The sequence below is a fragment of the Pseudophryne corroboree genome, chromosome 2, assembly GCF_028390025.1.
Source record: "Pseudophryne corroboree isolate aPseCor3 chromosome 2, aPseCor3.hap2, whole genome shotgun sequence".
NCBI lineage: Eukaryota > Metazoa > Chordata > Amphibia > Anura > Myobatrachidae > Pseudophryne > Pseudophryne corroboree.
The window spans coordinates 840,371,588-840,385,259 of NC_086445.1; the positions used below are offsets into that span (position 1 = coordinate 840,371,588).

The window sequence follows — 13,672 nt, forward strand, 5'->3', positions numbered from 1 at the left end:
GTCACGTTCGCTTACGGCCCAGAGATCACAGGCAAGCACGCTATTGGCTGCCGACTAACGTAATGATTCGCTATAGCGTAGCGGACGCTCGGGACCACGAGGAGATCACCAGCGGTGCAGACGCTTATAACGTTAAACCTTTATATCTATACCTTTAACAACGAAATATACAGTAAACCTTAGTGTGGTGACAGAGTGTAAGTGCAACCTTGTGTAACCTGATTAACTACAAAGCTGCTTGAGCGTCACCGACGCTCAGGGAATACTTAACACTATAAGAAATACACAGATACCTGGGCTTAGGGTCCAAAACCTATTATATGTATTATGACTATTATACTTGCAAAAGAATCACAGTACAAAGCATACACTACAATATAACATAGACTAACTAACCAGATAACTACACAGGAAATACAATACAATACAATTAAGGGAAAAATACGGGAGAAATAGAAGAGAGAGAGAGAGAGAGAGAAATGGCTCACAATAACATCAAGACAATATGATTGCGGAGAAACACTTACGCACAAGGGTAAACGATCGCATGCGCCTCGATATCCAGCTCCCGATTATCAGCAATGAGAACCGTTGAAGAGAGTGAACTGGATATGGTCGGCCTGCCTATTTATGCCCCACACACAATACAATTCAATGGTCCCTACGATCTCATTGTTCATTGGACACAGGAATTCGGCTTCGCATTATAACAAAAGGTCATAGGTTGATTCATACAGGTGGGCTGTGACTGCTTCCAACTGTTCAGGTGGGTGGGATACTGGGTTTCCCGCCGCATGACTAAGTAAGAACAAATAATAGTAAATGGACATAAACTTCTTATGTCCATAACTATTCGCACGAGCGATTGATCTGCTTCAAACCAACACCGGAATATTTCTAATTAAATATTCTTCCGATGGATACTAAACACCACTGTATTACTCCTGTCTGACCCTTCGTATCAAACAAAGAGGGATTTCTCTGTTCATGAACATTCTATATTAACCAAACTTGCAAATCTATCAAAGGGACCATGATCTACAAAATACATTATTAGTGAAAATATGTAACGAATGAGTCGCACGCTACGATTACATAAACTCTACCGTAAATACGCATACCGTGCGCCTGCGGGTGCCCGCGACTGTGAGTATGTGCACGTACGGGAGAGCGTACGCATGCGCAGCGCGGACCAGTATGAGGTGCAAATATGGCAGTGTGTGTAGAGATATTTTTCTGACTTTGACACAACCACACTGATTGGACACCATAGGGTTCATCTCACGTGTCCTACAGTCTGATCTAGTTACATATATATGTCCAAATTAGACATAGATCCAGAAAAAACAGCGCTCTTGTCAAGCAATCAAATATGCCTGTAAAACTGGCATTGAAGGGTGAAGCCATTGCTCATTCAGTTACTATACACATAAGAAAATCAATGACCTTTATGCAGATCTTTTTGTTCATTTGTGAATTTATCAGTCTTTCTTTGAAAAGATTAAGTCGTGGAGAATGTGTTGATTTATTTTCCAGGCTGCTTATTTCCTGCTCCCATTGAGTTTCTTTCAATGCTAGTGAGTTATACTTCAGAATTGATTAATGGTCACTTGCAGAGACGTATTGATTAACAATTCATGATGCAATATATTCCTTATAAAAATATTCCTAATCCCCGCGGTACAAATAGTGTACAGGACAGCAAGCAGTGGATCTTAAACATATAGTTGTTTGCTGAATTTTAATGTAATGATAGTAACTTCAGTTTAGTAAAATTAGGTCTTGTTCTGTATCGGCTTATGCTGTGCTGTAGACAAAACACATCCACAGTGCTAATAGATGATTTAGCCACAGCTGCCCCCTCCAAAGTATATAGTGCAAGGTCTTCGGTGAAACTACAGGTAGGTGGGAACCCTGATAGGTTTGTCACATGTTTAACTGTATGGATTAAACCTTTTTACCAAATTCGTTTTGTAAAAAAAGACCTTTCAGTTCTGCTTGTATTTAAAAAATGAATTATAGCATTGTTGGAATATGACCATTTTATGTCTACACTAGTGTTATTGTGACATTGTTTGAATAGAGTCTGTGATGATGGACAGGAAGAAAGATGAGGGGGGAAGTAGTATGATGACAGGCATGCAGTTGCTTGGGAGTCTTAATTAGGATAGTCATGCTGACATGGATAGCTGATGAGTGTGAAGGTGATCTTGCTAAAAAGCATTGAGGGCTATAAGTAGGACTGAGTATCAATGAGTAGTCTGGTGGGGACTTGGATTATATAGGAGTTTTTGTTGACAATGAGTGGGTAAGTAAATGACAGGAGTAGGAACAACAGATTTGATGTGGTTAGATGCCTCACTGATAAGTTTTGAAAGAAATTGGGCGGTTGGTCACTGACAATGAATGACGAAGGAAACCTAGTAAAAAGAAATGCAATTTGATATGTACGGCTGCACAAGAAGCTGACAATGTCTTCTAGGGAACTTCCATCACTCACAGCAGTGTATAATGTAAAGCCCACATTCCTGCCCTACAGGGGTGGATCCAGAAGAAAATGAAAGGGGGGGGCACCATGATAGGGGAACGGTAATAGTTATATTTACATGCACCTAAGGCACGCGTGCTCCCAGATAAAGGGGTGTGGTATCACAGGGGACGTGGCCTCACAGACTACGCCATCAGGTAATGATTGGCTGTAGGAGCGCATCCTTGTTTATTGCCAATGTTTCACCCTGATGAAAAGGCTGATTGGGCCTTGAAATGTTGGTCACCTGTTCCATTAGTTATGGGAGCCTGGAATGCACCCCAGCACAATATAATTATTATAGTTTTTAGTTGGTGGTGGCAGGTGCAGCATACCTTGTTTTGGGCACTGCACTGAGACTCAGACTGCAGGACACAAACTGCCCATCTTTGATTAGCAGAAGCAGCCAGCTGGATCTCCATTAAGCAGCATAAGACATCTGTAGGACAGCCCTGTCACAATCACACGGGCCGCCTTCTCAAAGCTGAGGCTGAGTGTGACTGCACCTAGCAAGGTGGTGAACGAGGAAGCGCTGGGATTAGTGTGCGGTGCAGTGAGGGCTGATGAAGCCTTCTGTGCCGTTATAAGTAACAGTCTTACTCGATGCTGGCATTTGAACCCCGCGCCCTGGCTGGACTCTGGCTGGCTGGCAGTGGGGCAGGTAGGTTGTGGTATGAGCAGGGGGAGGCTGGAGCTACGGACTTGCTGTTAGAGCCGCGGTGGGTCCTAGTGCCTGCCGGCTCTTCTATCAAATCTGACTGACGGAAATAGCAATAGTGCTGCTGCTGTTCTCTTTTGAAAAAAAAGAAGTCAGAAACGACAGGGGGGGGAGGGGGGGCATGGGCCCGAGTGCCCCTCCCCCCTGGATCCGCCTATGCTGCCCTAAACGCTCTAATACAGTGGTAACCAAACTGGGTGCCTCGGGTTGGTGGTCCAGGACCAACTCAAATTATTTATGGTCCGTGTAATAAGCAAAACCAGTGCTTGTGGCTTCCAGTTATAAATCATGTGGACAAATAGAAGCAAAGCCTTTCCCTTACCACATAACTGAAGCAGGTTGGGGCTGAAATGCCGGCGGTCAGAATACGGACTGCGGCATCCTGCTGTTCAGTACCCCAACAGGGTAAGCATGCTAAACCCCCATTCCAGCAGCCTAACCCTCCCCCCGCAGCCTAAACCCTTCCCCCGCAACCGTATCTGCTTCTAAAGATTTAAAAATACAAGTATCTAGTACTTTGAAGACATGGCAATTGTAAAAGCTGTAGTTTTACAGGGTCTGGGACTCCAGGTCGACAACAAAAAGGTCGACACACCTTATGTCGATGCCAATTGGTCGACACACCTTAGGTCGACATGGACAAAAGGTCGACAGGAACAAGGTCGACATGGACAAAAGGTCGACAGGAGTTTTTAAAGTTTTTTTTGTCGTTTTCTTCGTAGAGTGACCGGGAACCCCAATTAGTGCACCGCGTCCCCTCGCACGGTGCCTTCGCTCCGCTTCGCTCGGCACAGATTACCGTTCCAATCGTAGTCCACGTGGATCGTTAAGTATGAAAAAGTTCCAAAAAAGAAAAAAAATTGTGAAAAACTCATGTCGACCTTTTTCTATGTCGACCTTGTTCCTGTCGACCTTTTGTCCATGTCGACCTAAGGTGTGTCGACCAATTGGCGTCGACCTAAGGTGTCGACCTTTTTGTTGTCGACCTGGAGTCCGGATACCGTTTTACAATATAATAAGCTATAGTAAAACTCATTGTAATAGATTATGTGCTTCCTTTGAATTACACTTATTTTAGCTGGCATACGACATATCATCCATTTTCTTTTGCAATTGCTGTCGTGAAGAAGACTCTGCTTGTGTTTAGGAGCACACATGATTTTGTTGGCTCAAACAGTATAGAATGGGCAGTCTCTGTATGTATGTGTACTTATAGATGTGTCTTCATACATCTAGCCTCAATACGATATGCAGAGCGAGATGCCTGGTTTGAGTGAGCCACCCGGTCCCCTGTAACTCTTATTGGGTATCTTGTTTTTTTGCTGAAAGTGCATCTTCGCTGAAACGCAGTGCGACTAGGGAGCATAAGAAGACTATGGATATTTAATTTGACATGACCCTTAAATATTGTGTGTGACTGAGGGCCTAATTCAGATCTGATTGCAGCAGCTAATGGGCAAAACCATGTGCACTGCAGGTGGGGCAGATATAACGTACAGAGAGAGAGTTAGATTTGGGTGTGGTGTGTTCAAACTGAGATCTAAATTGCACTGTAAAAATAAAGCAGCCAGTATTTACCCTGCACAGAAACAGTATAACCCACCAAATCTAATGGTGCCCATACACTTGTGAGATATTAGGTGCTATCCTTCGATTTCAACCGCATCTGTGAGAGATATCGAAGGATTGTATGCACATTTAAGGTACCATGAGACGCGATGCGCGGGCACGCCGCTCAAATGTCGCGTCTCATGATAGTATGTGCTGCACATAATATTTCTCGTGTGATCGCATGTGTTTTTTTTTTTTACACATGCAATATATCGTACTGCAATATGCGATATTCAGAGGCCGCTCCCACTCGGCGGTGACGTGCCCATCACGTGATAACCATGCGATCTATCACATGATCGCATGGCAATCACTTTGGCAGTTCAGGCGCGATTTCAGCGCACCTGAACTGCCGGTGTGATGCCCCGCGATGTCGCATTGCGGGGCATCGCACAAGTGTATGGGTACCATAACTATCTCTGCACATGTTCTATCTGCTTCACCTGCAATGCACCTGGGCCCTCATTCCTAGTTGTTCATTCGCTGGCTACTTTTAGCAGCCGTGCAAACGCATTGTCGCCGCCCACTGGGGAGTGTATTTTCTCTTTGCAGAAGTGCGAACGCTTGTGCAGCAGAGCACCTGCAAAATCTTTTTGTGCAAAACAAGACCAGCCCTGTAGTTACTCTTCGTGTGCGTTGATTCTAACGACGGAGGGACGGTTTTGACATCACATATCCGCCCAGCCACGCCTGCGTTTTACCAAACACTACCTGAAAACGGTCAGTTGCCACCCAGAAACGCCCACTTCATGTCAATCTTCCTGCGTTCGGCCGTGCGACTGGAATGTTCGTTAGACTCTGTGCAAACCCACGATGCTCATTGTACCAGAACGACGCGCCTGCGCATTGCGGTGCATATGCATGCGCAGAAACGCCTATTTTTAGCCTGAATGCTGGGCTGCGATCAACGGCATCTAGCGATCAACTCGGAATGACCCCCATGGTTTTGCCCAGTAGCTACAAATTTGCTGCTGCGATCAGGTCTGAATTAGGCCCTGAGTCTGTATATGGAGCAGGACAGAACTTATATTGGAAAATAGCTGCAGCTGCTTCATTGTAGCACAGGTTCAGAGAGTCAGTTATACACAGATACACAAATGTTGCATATCAAATGAATCCGTAGTCTCCTGGTGTGTCCTAGTTGCATTGCATTGCAACTAAGACGCATTTTCGTCCAAAAAGAAGCCCAACGTTAGAAGATTCTCACGCGACCTGGCAAGAGGCTGTTTGGCATGACTACAGCAAAGGTACATGAGGACATATCCGTATATACCCATGCCAGCGCTTTCTATAGAGTGTCCGAAGACTACAGGAGAATTTGTACAATAGGGTTAAATTTACAGTTTTACATGTTGTGTTTATTATGGAAAACATTTGTCTATGTGTCTGTTTTTGCTGTCTGTCCTGATTTATAGGAAATTGGAATACTTTTTCTTTAAGTACCAGGAGCCCCTGGGGACGTACTTGCAAATTGCTTGGCAACTGCTCTATATATGTCCTGTGGTTGCTGATTGTTGAAGAGCTCTTAATGATTACTGTGCAGTTATCTCTTCATGGCTTCCACACTAGTACTCACATGCTGATAGATGCAGCCGAGAAGTCAGTGTGACCAATATTTAGACTATATTTAGATAATACAAGAAAGTAAGGGAATGATCAAAGGCGCTACCAGAAAGGGCAAGGCATCAACCACAATACAGCTCTCTCAAGGTGGGTAAGGAACAATAAAGATATTACTGATTCATCATGTTTGTGCTGTGTCCTTGAATTACTCGTTGTTGTCCGAAAGTTCACAGGATAATATGAGAAAGAAAAAAACAATATACAATGTGTAATATTGCTTTCAGTGAATAATTCTTCATAAAGTGTCCAGAAAGAGAGCACTGGCGTAATGTTCTCCTTGATAGATGAAAGGATAGGGTCTCACCACCTTTCTAAATATACAGTATATCGGAGCGTACCAAGTACTCGCATAACAAAGGGTCAGGAAGTACACATGAAGGTATCTTTTACATGAATAAGGCACCAATCACAGCTGTAATGCAGTGCTTTTCAAGCGTACCCCTCTCACGTGTTAGCGTAATTCAGAGGCGTCACCGGGTGTAGTGACACCCGGTGCGCACCCTTAATACGTATGTCAGCGCACAGGAGGGGACGTGGCTGCAAAAGAAAGGGGGCGTGGCCTCGCGGGTCGTCACTCCGGGGGCATGCCTAGCATCTCCGGAGATGCAGTTCTTTAATGGGCTGCCCCTGGAGACTGTTTGCAGCACTGTCGGCTCCTCTTCTATGATAGGAACTGGGTGCTGCAGCAGAATTTCACACTGCAGCACCTGGCTTCTGTCATTGCGGAGGAGCCTACAGATTTGTGTCACCTCTTCTAGGTGTCACACCCGGGTGCAGACCGCACTCCCCACACCCGGCTTGTGACGCCACTGGCGTAATTGATTCCACATATAAATGTATCTTTAAACGAAACTCTGACGTTGCTGACTGGTAAATGTTTTTTATTTTTTCTAACAATATAAAATCCAAGTAAATTACAAAAAATCTAAAATAAACAGTCTATTGGATGACTGTTTAAATCCACAAAGACCACTGAAGTCCTTTAAAGAGCCCCATACACAACAACGATATGTCTGAGGCTGAAGTCAGATGCAGTTTCCCTTGAACTCCCCTGGGAGCTTCCCGGGAGTGATTTCATACGATTTGGTACTTTTGTGCTATTTTTGCATAAGATATCGCATGCGATTGATGAAGCTGCTAAACATCACATGCAATATATCGTACGGCATACAATTGTACCATGAGATATATCTGATGGGCTACGGGGGCTAAGGGTGTCCTGAGAATGCCAGTCAAACTTCCCTGTGATACATCGCATGCACAAAAAACACTCTTTTTTCATCCAATTCCGATATATCATTAGTGCAGCACCAATGACCTAGGCCTAGGGGATCCTGTCCGACACTGGGACGCGCATCAGATTGGATACTATATAAAACACATACGATTGTACACAATTTCATACAATATATCAGACGGATATGTCGGAATTGTATGTAATTGTGTAAAATGGTCCTAGTGTAGGGGACCCTTAAGTCAGATGTACAGGACTTTACCACAGGTGAATATCCAGAATAGCACTCGTGCTAGACCTCCAATTAACCTTGCTTGGTGCTTGGTATGTTTAATTTATGTGCTGTATGAAATATGTGTTGAATATATCTTTGTGGCATGTCCGTGTAAATGCGTATGTTACCATATATTGCTGTGCTCGCTGTGCGTATTTGCAAGCATAGCGACTCATAATGTGTGGAGTCTGTATGTTCTCTCTATGTAATATTTTTGACTTAGATACCTTGTATTTCCTGTAAAACAGGTATAAATATCTCACAGCCCACACTTGATAAAGACCCTTAAGGGTCGAAACGGCGTTGGTGCATACTGAGAGTGGACTTTTAAAGTAACAGTAAGGATTGTCATTATTTGTCTGCAAGGTTTATTGGAGGTCTAGCACGAGTGCTATTCCGGATATTCACCTGTGTTTAATTCTTGTACATCTGACTTAAAGGACTTCAGTGGTCTTTGTAGATTTACACAGTGTCATCCAATAGACTGTTTGTCTATTGGATGCCACTTTTATGTATTTTTATGTATTTTGTTTCTTGTTTGGGCAGGTAATCAAGGGTTTTGATTGGGCAGACCCCTTAATTGCGCTAGAGTTTACCCTTTTTCTGTTATATATTTAGTTAATACTAGTTGTTTATCGTAGCTATAAAAGTAGGCATCTTTGTGATGACTAGTATTCATAAAACTAGGTTTCCGTTTAGTCAGTGTACAGTAATAATAATTTATTGCACCACATACAGCAATCTGCAAAAATAAACACTTGCAGAAATGAGTTACACAAAGTGTGTTGAAAGTAGGTGCTACCATGCATGTGGGTCCTGATTAAATGAATGAAATAACGGTCACCCATGCTTATAATCAAGTATAAAAACATTGGCCTACTCCAGTTGCCCAGTTCTGCTAAGGGCATCACCACTTACTGGATGGTAGGGGGAGATCATTCTGACCCGATCGCTCGCTGCAGTTTTTCGCAGTGCACCGGCGCATGCTGGACGGCCGAAGGCCGTTGTTCCCTTGCGATCGCCTCTGCCTGATTGTTTGGCCGCCGTTATGGGGGCGAGGTCCGGCCAACGCAGGCGTGGTCGAACCGTGCGGGGGGCAGGCCGCAGCGGCTGCGTGACGTCACATGCAGCCGCTGCGACCAGGAGCAGCAACGCGCAACTCCCGGCCCGCCGCAGGAGCTGCGCTGGCCGGGAGTTACTCAGCAAGTACAAAAGCATCGCCGCTGTGCAATGCTTTTGTACTTGTGCAGGGGGGGCCGGACTGACATGATGGGCGGACTAGCCCTGTCCTGGGCGTACCCGCCCACATGTCTGGGAACATGATCGTAGCTGTGCTAAATTTAGCACAGCTACGATCAACTCGGAATGACCCCCGATGTGCGTCTCAATACTTTCACTTGTGATTGAGAGACAACAACGGAAAGCTGACCTGTAACACACTTTGGAAGCACAGTAAGCATTCTCCTGACAACACATGTGGTGATTGCTCTCATTAGCAGTATTTATACTCACCTTGTTATCTCCTGTAAGTTCATGCAGACTTGTAAAAGGTTACTATAGAAGACTTGTAAGTGGTCACTATAGAAATGGTAAAAGTAATTAGCTAATTAACATATGGAAATTGTTTTTCATGGAAGATGAACATTTCCTGTCTCCAAAAATGGTGTGCAAACATGTCAATACGTACAGTAGGCTTGTGTCCTTATATCCTTGGAGAGGCAGAACAGGGGTGAATGGGAAAGTGCAGGAAAAATGGCTCTCATGAAATGTCATGATTAAACTTAGGCACATCCACAGATTCTCCTTTGAGAACCTTTATCTCTTGTGCAGCGATCCCTCTAGCAGCTTATAGTACTAAAGGTGGGAACACACTGGTAGATATATCTGCCGATCAATTGATCGGCAGATATATCTATGGACGGATCGGGCAGTGTGTTGAGCATACACACTGCCCGATCCGTCGGGGACTGACGTTATGAACTCCGCCCAGTTCAGCTGTCAGTCACCGCCGGCTGCCGCAGCATGTGTACGGGCGGTCGGCCACCCACCGTACACACACAGCGACGCGCCAATATATCGGTAGACATATTGGCCGTCGGCTATGCTGCGGGGCCGACACGATACGTCTGTGAACGACTGAGTTCACAGACGTATCGGCCGTACACACTGGCCGACGGACCCGCGATATATCGGCCAGTGTGTACGGGCCTTAAGAATCACGGCTATTTTATATGAACTTGTGGCCGTCTATTCGCATTACTTAACTGCAATTTACTTTTGGACTATGGGGCTAATTCAGACCTGATCACTGCTGTGCGTTTTCGTGCAGCGGGCGATCAGGTCTGAACTGCGCAGGCGCCGCAGTGCGCCGGCGCATGCCAGAGATGTGATCGGCATCTCAGCCCAGCGATCGCCTCTGCCTGATTGACAGGCAGAGGCATTCGTTGGGCTGGCCGGCGGCCTTGAGACGCCGTTTTGGGGGCGCGGTTCGGGCAACACTGGCGTGCCCGGACTGTGCGGGGTGCGGCAGCTGCGTGATGTCACACGCAGCCGCTGCGACCCACAGAGCGACGGGTAGCTCCCTGCCAGCGCGCAGAAGCTTCGCTGGTAGGGAGCTACTCTTCAGGTACAATGTATGGATTTAGCATTTGGTTGTCATTGTTATTCTTTCTTGTGTGTATTACACTTTCCTATTGTGAATATATTCAATATTTCTCTTATGTCCTAGAGGATGCTGGGGTCCACATTAGTACCAAGGGGTATAGACGGGTCCACCAGGAGCCATTGGCACTTTAAGAGTTTGAGAGTGTGGGCTGGCTCCTCCCTCTATGCCCCCTCCTACCAGACTCAGTTAAAAAAATGTGCCCGGAGGAGCCGGTCACAGCTAGGGGAGCTCTACAGAGCTTCTTTAGTAAAGTTTTTTTTTTTTTTTTTTTTAGAGTTTATTATTTTACAGGGAGGCTGCTGGCAACAGCCTCCCTGCTTCGTGGGACTAAGGGAGGAGTAATGTCCGCCCTGCGGGGTCTGAGACACTACCTCCGCTGACAGGACACTGAGCTCCTGAGGGGATAGATCGTTCCCCCGCCACAGGGGATCGCTCACACCAGCAGCATGCTGCCACCCCCTTACAGAGCTGAAGATCAGTGGCGAGTGAGTCACCAACCCCCCCTAGCAAGCGGGGGGCCGGTGTGAAGATGGCGACAACATGGTAGGAGCGCAGTACTAACTGCACTCCTGAGGCTCAGCGGTACTTAGTGAGGCGCTGTGAGGGGTGCCCGGAGCCAACGCCTAAACCCTGCACTGGTCAGCAAGCCTGTCGGGGTCTGTGGATCTCAGCCAGCATTTTACCTCAGGCCAGTATAATCCTTGTAAAGAGCGAGAGGACAGCGCCATTTTGGGGGCGGGGCTTCTCAGAGCGGACCCAGCAGTGTTCAGCACCATTTTCCTGCCTGCACAGCGCTGTCCAGGAAGAGCAAGTCCCTCCACAGCAACTCCAGCTATCTCTCACGGTACCAGGGGGTTGTAGAAGGGGGGTGGGGGGGGGGCTGCATTAAGACTGTATAACCTATTAAGGTACACAGTCAGCGCTGATAAAGGGTCTCCCTTTACATTAAAAGCGCTGTGTGTGGGTTGGCTCCAATCTCTGTGTCTCTCTTGCCATTCTTGGGGTTGAAACTCTGTCCTCCCCTGTGTGTGTGTGTGGAGTGCCTGTGGTCTCCATTAAGCAATGTCCAGGGACTCTGTGTCATATGCTGCAGAGGTTATGTCCTCTCAGGATGATCCCATTCCATGTAATCAGGATTGCACTGGTTTAGCACAGATTCCAGCAAGGGAGCCTAAGTGGTTATCCCCTATCAAATCTATGATTTCTCAGATTTCAAATAGGGTTGCACAAAATTAATCTGCAACTCAGGCTTTACAGAACTCCTATGGCAGTCTGGCCCAGTTGTGGTACCTCAGGGTTCCCCGCTGTATATTCACATAAACATGCTCTTGCGCAGATCATGCAGGATGATACGGATACCGATTCTGACACTGCAGACGGTGACGGAGATGTGTTGCGGGGGATAGCATCTCTTGCTAAAGGGGTGCAGTTGATGATAGAGGCTATTAGAGATGTGTTGAATATTGCTGAAACAACACCCAGGCAGGTTGAGGAGGCTTACTTCACTGAAAATAAGAAAGCCTCGCTAACCTTCCCTGCGTCAAAGGAATTAAATGCTATTTTTGAAAAGGCTTGGGAAAACCCGGATAAAAAATTCCAGATACCTAAAAGGGTTCTGGTGGCACTTCCTTTCCCGGTAGAGGATAGGAAAAAATTGGAAAACCCGCTTACGCGTCAGTATCCAACTCTCAAAAAAGGTGGTTTTACCTGTTCCAGGATCTACCGCCTTGAAAGAGCCGGCTGATCGTAAAATTGATAATACGCTCAAATCCATGTACACGGCTTCTGGGGCAGTACTACGTCCCACTATTGCCAGTGCTTGGATTGCCAAAGCTATAGTAAAGTGGTCAGGCACGTTACTTGAAGACTTGAATACTATGGAGAAATGTGATGTTGAATTGTTTTTACGTAACATTCAGGATTCAGCAGGATTTCTGGTAGTATCCATGAAAGACCTGGGTTCCATGGCTGCGGGAATTTCTTCCATGTCTGTATCAGCTCGTCGAGGACTGTGGTTGCGCCAGTGGTCTGCTGACGCGGAATTCAGCAGAAGTGTGGAGACCCTGCCCTACACAGGTCAGACTCTCTTTGGGGAAGCATTAGATGCGTGGATCTCCATGGCTATGGCTGGTAAGTCACCTTTAATTCCCTCAGCTGTTTGTATGTGACCCCTCCCCCTTTCTAGCACCTGATATATAATTATCTCCAGGAATGACAGAGCAACTGCCATTGTTTGTCTGCTTGTGAGAGGCATTGAATGGGAGCAGTATTTGGAAGGCATGCTGTTCCTTGTAGTGCCAATGGGAGATCCTGGGGGTGGCTCCCGGGTAAGTTAGCTCTCTGTCTGGATGTGTTTTAGTAATAGCCTTTATCATGAGGCCTACTGTGACAAATTACATGGCCCTATGTAGGCACTGCTATTATGTAGTGTTAGGACTGCTGATATCGGAGAAGCCGTGAAGTGGCTCAGCAGCTAAACATGTGTTTGCAAACGTGTGACTAATTCTCTGAATTTCTATTACCAGATAGGTTCAGGTATGGTTACAGGTAATGTTTAGTGTGCTGGGGGAAAATTTTAGGGGGGGATTTGCACACCCCCCTCTGTCTGTTGTTTGTCTGCGACCCCTCCCCCTTTCTAGCACCTGATATATAATTATCTCCAGGAATGACCAAGCAACTGCCATTGTTTGTCTTCCCTCAGCTACACCTGCTCCGAAGAAACACTTTTCTTCAGCTACATCACAGCCCTTCCGGTCTGCCAAGCCTCTAATACCTTCTTTCGGGGAGGTCGGCCCAAGTCTAAAAAAGGAACAGAAACCTGCTTCAGGTACACCAAAGTCCTCCACATGACGGTGGACTGCAGGCCCTGGAGATGGGGCCGGTGGGAGCGAGACTCAGGCATTTCAGTCACGTCTGGGTGTCATCCAGCCTGGACCCCTGGGTGCAATATATTGTGTCTCAGGGGTACAGGCTGGAATTTCAATATCTCCCTCCTCACCGATTTTTTTAAATCAGGCTTG

The 13,672-nt window shown here is 46.2% G+C and overlaps 1 protein-coding gene across 3 annotated transcripts in view; it reads left to right on the forward strand.

The window, feature by feature from the left end:
- Positions 1 to 13,672, forward strand: part of MBTPS2 (membrane bound transcription factor peptidase, site 2) — a 354,709-nt gene that overhangs the window by 243,302 nt on the left and 97,735 nt on the right. The gene's annotated exons all lie outside the window — the stretch shown is intronic.